Source organism: Alosa pseudoharengus, unplaced genomic scaffold (genome assembly GCF_046254945.1).
Source record: "Alosa pseudoharengus isolate Yale_2024_CS ecotype anadromous, Long Island Sound unplaced genomic scaffold, YU_APseudo_1.1 YU_APseudo_1.1_scf_21, whole genome shotgun sequence".
In the NCBI taxonomy this organism is placed as follows: Eukaryota; Metazoa; Chordata; class Actinopteri; order Clupeiformes; family Clupeidae; genus Alosa; species Alosa pseudoharengus.
The window spans coordinates 19677408-19684426 of NW_027468674.1; the positions used below are offsets into that span (position 1 = coordinate 19677408).

Genomic DNA, 7019 nt, shown 5'->3' on the forward strand with positions numbered 1-7019 from the left:
TTTTTTCGTCTATTTTTTTGTCAAGTTAGTCCGGGCCAATTCATTAAAGCGAGGCCTTTCATCTCGGCCGCACAAATGGCTTGGATTGTTTTTAAAAGCCTTCGCTCTTCCGTTTTTCGCCGTTTGATGCTCACGAACCCCAACAGACCCGGTCTTTGTTTCTCATTATGGGGTACTGTAAGAAGAGCAAGCCAAATGTTGATACGTTTTTTGGAGGAGCAGGGGAGAGGGGTGTGGTGGGGGTGGGGTGCAGGGGATGAGAGGGATTGTATGGAGAGAGACTCAGTTGTTATCCTTTAAGAAGGAACAGAATTTGGGATATCAAGGCACAAGGGATTGTTTTGTTTTCCGACTATTTGGACACAATGCTTCACCTCCCTGTTTCATAAGAACATGGACCAAATCACTAGACATGCCTAAGACCTGAAAGATTAAATGTAGCTTTAGAAAGGATATTTTTTTTTAGCATGGCTCCCATTGAGCTGATTTTGACACGGAACATCTGCATGTAATTTCCCAGGTGTTCAGTATTGACTTTGTCATGATTGAGTTTGATGGAGTTTAGACAGGTTGCCACCGACCGTCTCTGTGTCGGTCGTTTTTCTTTTTTTTTCTTCTTTTCTGTCTTTCTTTCCTTTCTATTTCTTCCTCCTCTTTTTTTGAAAAACGTTTCATCTCGCCTGTTTATTTTTTGAGAGACACTTGTTCGACCGTTTCCGACATAGTGGAACGTTTTGCTCTCTCCTCCCTGCAGAGCGCCATCCTCGCAAAACCACACCAAACTATTTTGTGGCATACCGACAAACAAGGTTACATCCTGTTCCGTTTGCACAACCCACAAGTCCGTATCCTGTTAGCGATTTGTTTGTGTGTGTTCTTGTGTGTTAGACGTGCTCCTGTGTAAAGTAGCTCTTAACCTTCAAATCACCCTTGGAACCAAGGGGCTAAAGACCCAACAAGGCCAGGGTAAAGACCTCTCTCTCTGCTGATCCCTCTCAGTGAGATGAATTGTGACTGGATGAACAGTGTGTGTGTGTGTGTGTGGGGGGGGGGGGGTGTTAAAGAGGATGGGGGGGGGGGGGGTGCAGTCATTACTGTCACTCTGTAATGGAAGAGGCACTTGGGCGGGCGTGTGACGGGGCGAAACCGTACAACTGACCTGATGGCTCTGGGGGTGAACTCAGGCGGTTGCCATGCAACGGTGTTTGTTTTTATGTTGCTTGGTTGTCACGGCGCAAGCCGCAGGCCCCGCTGCAGGAAGGCTGTGGCCGGTGTTTCTCGCCTCCCTCCTGTTTTGATAAAGGAGGACAATTCTCTCTCTCTCTCTCTCTCTCTCTCTCTCTCGCTCTCTCTCTCTCTCTCTCTCTCTCCCTCTCTAAGTGGCTGTAAAAGATGTGAGCTGGCATTTAGGTGGACGAAAAACCCCTCACTAATGGCTAATGAAGATGAAATTGCGTCTGGGTGGGGGGGAAACATAGAGGTCTGCTATTGAGGAAGTACACTTGAGCGTGTCCTCCTACTGTCTGTCTATGTTCACTTAACGTCATACCTCATTGGCCATAACCAGCAGTTTGGATGCCATGTTATGACACAGGTCAGGCAATCATGTGAATTTTCGCTTTGCCAAACACAAACGCTGAGTATAACGCAGCACATTGAGTACTTCAGCTAATCCTGACAACCACCGATACACTTTCACTACACTTCTATGGTTTGTCTACCTGGGTGAATATTTTGTCTGCTGCAGTTGTTTTCCTGTTGTCCAATGCCTGTTGTTGTTGTTGTTGTTGCTGTTGCTGTTTATTCAAGGGGTGGCACTCTGCAAACGAAGATGCCATTGAACTGCACACTGTCACTTTAATGTCCCCTATGACAATAAACCACTTGACTGACTGACCAGACTTGGCAAAGTCCCTCTGGTGTAACCATATCCAGCCGAGTCTTTATTGGCTTCAAGACCTGCACATATTTCTCTCCACCTTTTCACCCAGGGTCTAGTCCTGTACTTAACAATCATTTAATATTAATGGTATGTAATAAGCACCTGCTTCTGGATTTGGCAAGCCAGCTCTCTGAAGTGACAAATCCATTTCCTGCCCTATATGCTATAACTGGTTTCCCTGGCGTGTCCCCGTCTTGTTCAGAGTGACACTGTGCTGATCAGCATAGCATTATACTGAGGAATGAATCACAGGCAAGGGAGAGAAAAAGCATGGTTGTTACCTGTAGCATTAATGCGCCTCTTATGTGCAAATGAAATTAAATTAAACATTTTTTTTTCACTCTTGACATGTAATTACGCTAATTGAGTTAATCAGGTAATGATGCTTGACCTCATATTAATGGTGACAGTTTCTGCGGTTTTATTCATTTCTGAAACTACACAACGAAATGAAATGAGATGAAAGAGCTTTTTTTTCCCCCCTCTCCCTTAGTCATTTATGTCTGTTATTTATTTGATCTCTTAAAAAGCTCCCTTTTTCAGTGAAGTCATCTGTTCCACAAATCCAGAACAAATGTGAGAAGAAGGAGGAGGAGAAGGAGATGGAGGACTAGGAAGAGGAAAAAAAGATTTCATATTCTCGTCACGTCTCGGAGGGGAAACTAGCGCGGAGTGAATCGGTTTACTCCTCACATTCCACCGTAAACACACTCCAGCACCCCCAGACACACACACACACAGACACACATACACACACACACACACACACACACACACACACACACACATACACACACATACACATGCACAACCCAGCCCCCTCTGCCTGTCATGAAAGGCCTCCAAAAAAAGGGAAATAAACACAGCCTTCGTTGTAAATAACTTGTCAGGGCCAAACTCCTCAGTATTAACCCCCCCCCCCCCCCCACCCCCACCCCCACCCCTCACCACTGCCACCACCGCCACCACCAAACCCCTTCCAGCCTTTACTGCCACCCATAACCCCCCGCCACCCCCCACCCTACACCTCCCATCCCCAATGTCAAACACAATTCAATTTCTGCTTCAACATCAGCTTGGGCTAACGCAGTCAAGCAAATGCCTATTTTTCCCCCTGAAGCGGCCTAGGGGACTTTGTCTTTTTCTTTTTTTTCCCCCCCTTCCCTTTTCTAGTTATCAACTTTTATTAACCTTCGCTCTAGCTTTCGCTCTGTCAGAGCAGTGTTCTCAGTGAAACCTCCCCCCAGCGAAATGGGATTTCTACCCCCCCACCCAGTGTCAAATGTTCAGTAACTCATTACACGCCAGTGGCTGTGTACCAATCTCAGCCGTTCTCCTCCTAGCCGCTAGCTCAGTGGGGACCGCTGGTGTGGTGGGTCGATTACCTGGAGCTCATACGATTCCTTTGCTCTTGGAATTATCAATTATGGCTCGACTTGCAGGACCACGGAGGTCTCACCTGAAATCGTGCTCTCTGGATTTTTTTTTTTTTTTTTTTTTGCCAAATATACACTCGCTAATCCTTTTTCTTTGCAGCTTTTTTTTTCTTTTCTTTTTTTGAGGCAGCGATCCCTTTAAATTTGAATCAAAACCACTGCCACTCAGCCCCTGCTGTGTTAATCAAAAGTTGAGTGCATAATTTGTTAATTTGAGTATGTGATGTATTAACACAAAAAAGGAGAGATTGGGAGAATGGATCTTTGGAGTGCCAAAGGAAGTGTGTCGTCTCAAAAGGCTTGGGGAGAGAGAGCACAAAACACTCCTTTTGTTGTTTTTGTTGGCTCATCATGTGGGTCCTTTTCTTTCTTTTTTTTTGTTTGTGTTTTTTTTTTTCTCTCAGACTGTGAGTGGAAATTCCCATGAGCTCCATTTGAGAGGCTGGAGGGGGTGGAGGGGGGGCATAATACCCTTTAGAGAGTGGGATATTTCCTACCCCTACCTCCCCACCTTCCACCCACCCCACCCCACTATTCACCCAGACCCGTCCCACCCTCCTCTCAGTCCCATCCCACTTCGTCGCCACCACCACCACCACCACCACCACCACCAACCGCCGCCAGTCGTCCCTGTAAAAATAGAAAGTGAGACGCTGGGAGTGAAATCTCGCCCTTGTTGTACCAAGCGTGCCTTTCGCCGTTCGCTCTTTCCTCCACCCCAGCACCTCTCCTCTCTGCTCTGCCTCCCTTCCCCAGTTCTCCCTCTCTGCCCCAGCCTCTCCTGCCAGGGCCCAGGGTTTTCGGATTGTTAGCTTAAGCTGTCTTAAAATATCTCTCTGCCTCCACCCACACACCCACACCCCACCCCACCTCACCCCAACCCTTTTTTTTTTTGACAACGCTCATACATTTTGATAGCTTCATATTAACTATGAGGCTTCCACTGCGCAAGAGTCGACATTTCAAAGGCCCCTCTTGTTATCTTTCATGTCGAACAGCGGCCATGAGAGACACCTAGGCGTAATGAGCAGGTCGGCATCAAAAGGACTCTTAGAAGGAATCTGAGGTTCTTTCTCCCCGCAATTTCTAACATAGACAGACGGAAATCGTGTAGGTCGACCAACTTTTTGAAATAATAAATAAATGATTAAATAAAGTAATTGCACTGGGTATGGAGCTTGGATAAAAAATGACTGGGGCTAATCTGACAGGGTGAATCGTGACGTGAGGGCGTCGGGATGCAGCGGTTGTTCGGCGGTGATGGCGGTGGTGGCAGCAGCGGCAGCAGCGGTGTCACCTTGGCTGCTCACTCCGAGTCACTGCTAAAGGGACGGCAAGTCCTCTGCAGACGTCCTCCACCACCAAGAGCGATTAATAAATCATCAGCCCTTAATGAAGCCAAAAAGTTTTCATCGCTCTTCACGCCGCGTCTGCCGCAGCACAGCAGAGCAGAGCGGAGCAGCCGTCTCTCCAGTCCCCAGGATTCTGGCACTACGGCTACATCGCCGCCCAATCGGCGTCTCGCCGCTTCTCCACAGTTGTCTCTGCCGTGGTGTAACTACGGCCATCTTTCATTGCATGCCCAACATGACTCAGGCTTTGCCCCACCAGCAACCCTTGTCTCAGGAAATCCCTCCCAGCCACTCTAGTTTTATTCACCACACTCAGGTCTAACCAAAACCACATATTTTGACATGTGCCCAAGGATTTATTTTACCATTGCCAGCCTGTCAGATGCCATTAATCCAGCTGCTTACTGCTCCCTTCTCTAACCTTAGTGGTAATGCTATGCTAAACATGTTTACTATGTGATGTTTTATGCAAAGCATTCGCAGCTCCAGGAAAATGGGCCTTGTAAAATATTAACTGTATGATCATTAGTATTAAAAACAGTAATGGATCAATTTACTGGTCAACGTCTGGCTGTCTGTCTCGTAGACATCAGAGTTTTGGCAAGGAAGACTTTTGTTAGTCATTCTAGTGCGGCTTGACATTAGGGCTTGATTGCAACAGGTCAAAAAGCGACTGTTTGCAGGGGGGTGGAATGAAAGGTAATGACTGTGACTTGGCTCGACACGGGATGGATTTGTTAATGCGAGTCATCTGTCATGGATCCATGTGTATTAGTTCATTTGTTTACTTCGTTGGCCAAAGAACTTTGCCCATTTTCTAATGCCTCTTCAATCACCATAGAAAGTGTTCGCATCCCCTAAAAATCAAGGAGATCTTTTTTTTTTCTTCTTCTTCTTGGAGGACAAAAAGTTCTCTCTTTCTCATGTTCTGCTGTGATTGAGTCCATTTGTGGTGCAGACCAAAGTAGTCTCTCGCTGAGCACTACTTCCTCTCTCTCCAGAGTCCCAAGATGCCCAATGGGCAAATTGGAATTTAAGTATGCCATGTCTCTTTAACAAACACACGCACACACACACGTCTGAACAGGTCCCCTGATACACTTCAGTAATCTGTGTGTTTATTCAAAATCCCAAACAGTGGAACAATCTCCACCAGGGTGGCACAGAACGTCGGCTCCTCGCTGCTATGGTGCCAGTTCTGCTACCCAGAGGAATAAAGTAAACCCCCCCAACCCCCCACGCCACCACCACCCCCTTTTTCATAATCACAGTGCTGATCTACTAATCAGGTTTTTACAATTGAAAAATGGAGAGCTTTGCGATTCAGCCTATTCATGTTCTCCACACTCCCACTCTCTTCATTTCTTTTGGAAAGGGTGAGCAGAAAAGGTCTCGCTTTAACAAGGCGCATGAATGGCAACTGACAATATCCAGCAGAGGCTGTTCTTAATGGTCGGCGCCCAAAGGCCAGGACGTACATCCGTGCGATGTCCGCGGCGGAGGCGATGGAAGAATAAACTGGCGCGCTGTGCTAGTCGGAGGCGGGGTTCAAAGGCCACCTCGTTGAGAAAATTGAGCCCTTTATTAAAGCACTAATGAAAGACTTTACATAGCCATTTTTCCACGTCCTCCTCCTCCTCCTCCCTCTTCATCCTCCCCTTCGTCTTCGTCATCATTTAGCACACATTAGCTCCCGTGCTTGTGTACGGTCGGGCCACGGAGCTGAAAGTGTTCTGTTGGCTGTCAAGGCTCTCGGAGTTGCCGGGGTGAACTCGCACAGGCTAAAGGTGGTTGTGTTCAGAGCTTCATTAGCTGATCTGGAGCCCTGGTGTTAGTGTGGAGTGTCCCTGGGGACTACTACCAATGCTTTGCCCTCTCTCTCTCTCTCTCTCTCTCTCTCTCTCTCTCTCTCTCTCTCTCTCTCTCTCTCTCTCTCTCTCTCTCTCTCTCTCTCTCTCTCTCTCTCTCTCTCTCTCTCTCTCTCTCGCTCTCTCGCTCTCTCTCGCTCTCTCTCGCTCTCTCTCTCTCTTTCTCTCTCTCTCTTTCTCTATCTTTCTCTCTCTCTCTCTCTGTGTGTGCTTGGAGGCCCTGGTTGTCAGGCGGTCCCTCAGGTCAGGCCGTGGGGCTCAGCCGAAGCTTCCCCTGCTGTAATTGGGTCATTAAGCGGGCCCTGCGTCGAGGAGCTGCCTCTCCCGGAGCTGGAGATGAATGGAAGGCAGCTTGGGGATGGGACTGCCTGATTGATTTTAGCGTCTGGTGCTCAGCACTCAGGACTGGAGCCCGGGTTTG

At 47.7% G+C, this 7019-nt stretch overlaps 1 protein-coding gene across 1 annotated transcript in view; it reads left to right on the forward strand.

Annotated features, from left to right (window-relative positions):
- The window catches only part of adkb (adenosine kinase b), a gene marked incomplete in the record, with an annotated part of 122434 nt that overhangs the window by 98544 nt on the left and 16871 nt on the right, over positions 1 to 7019 (forward strand).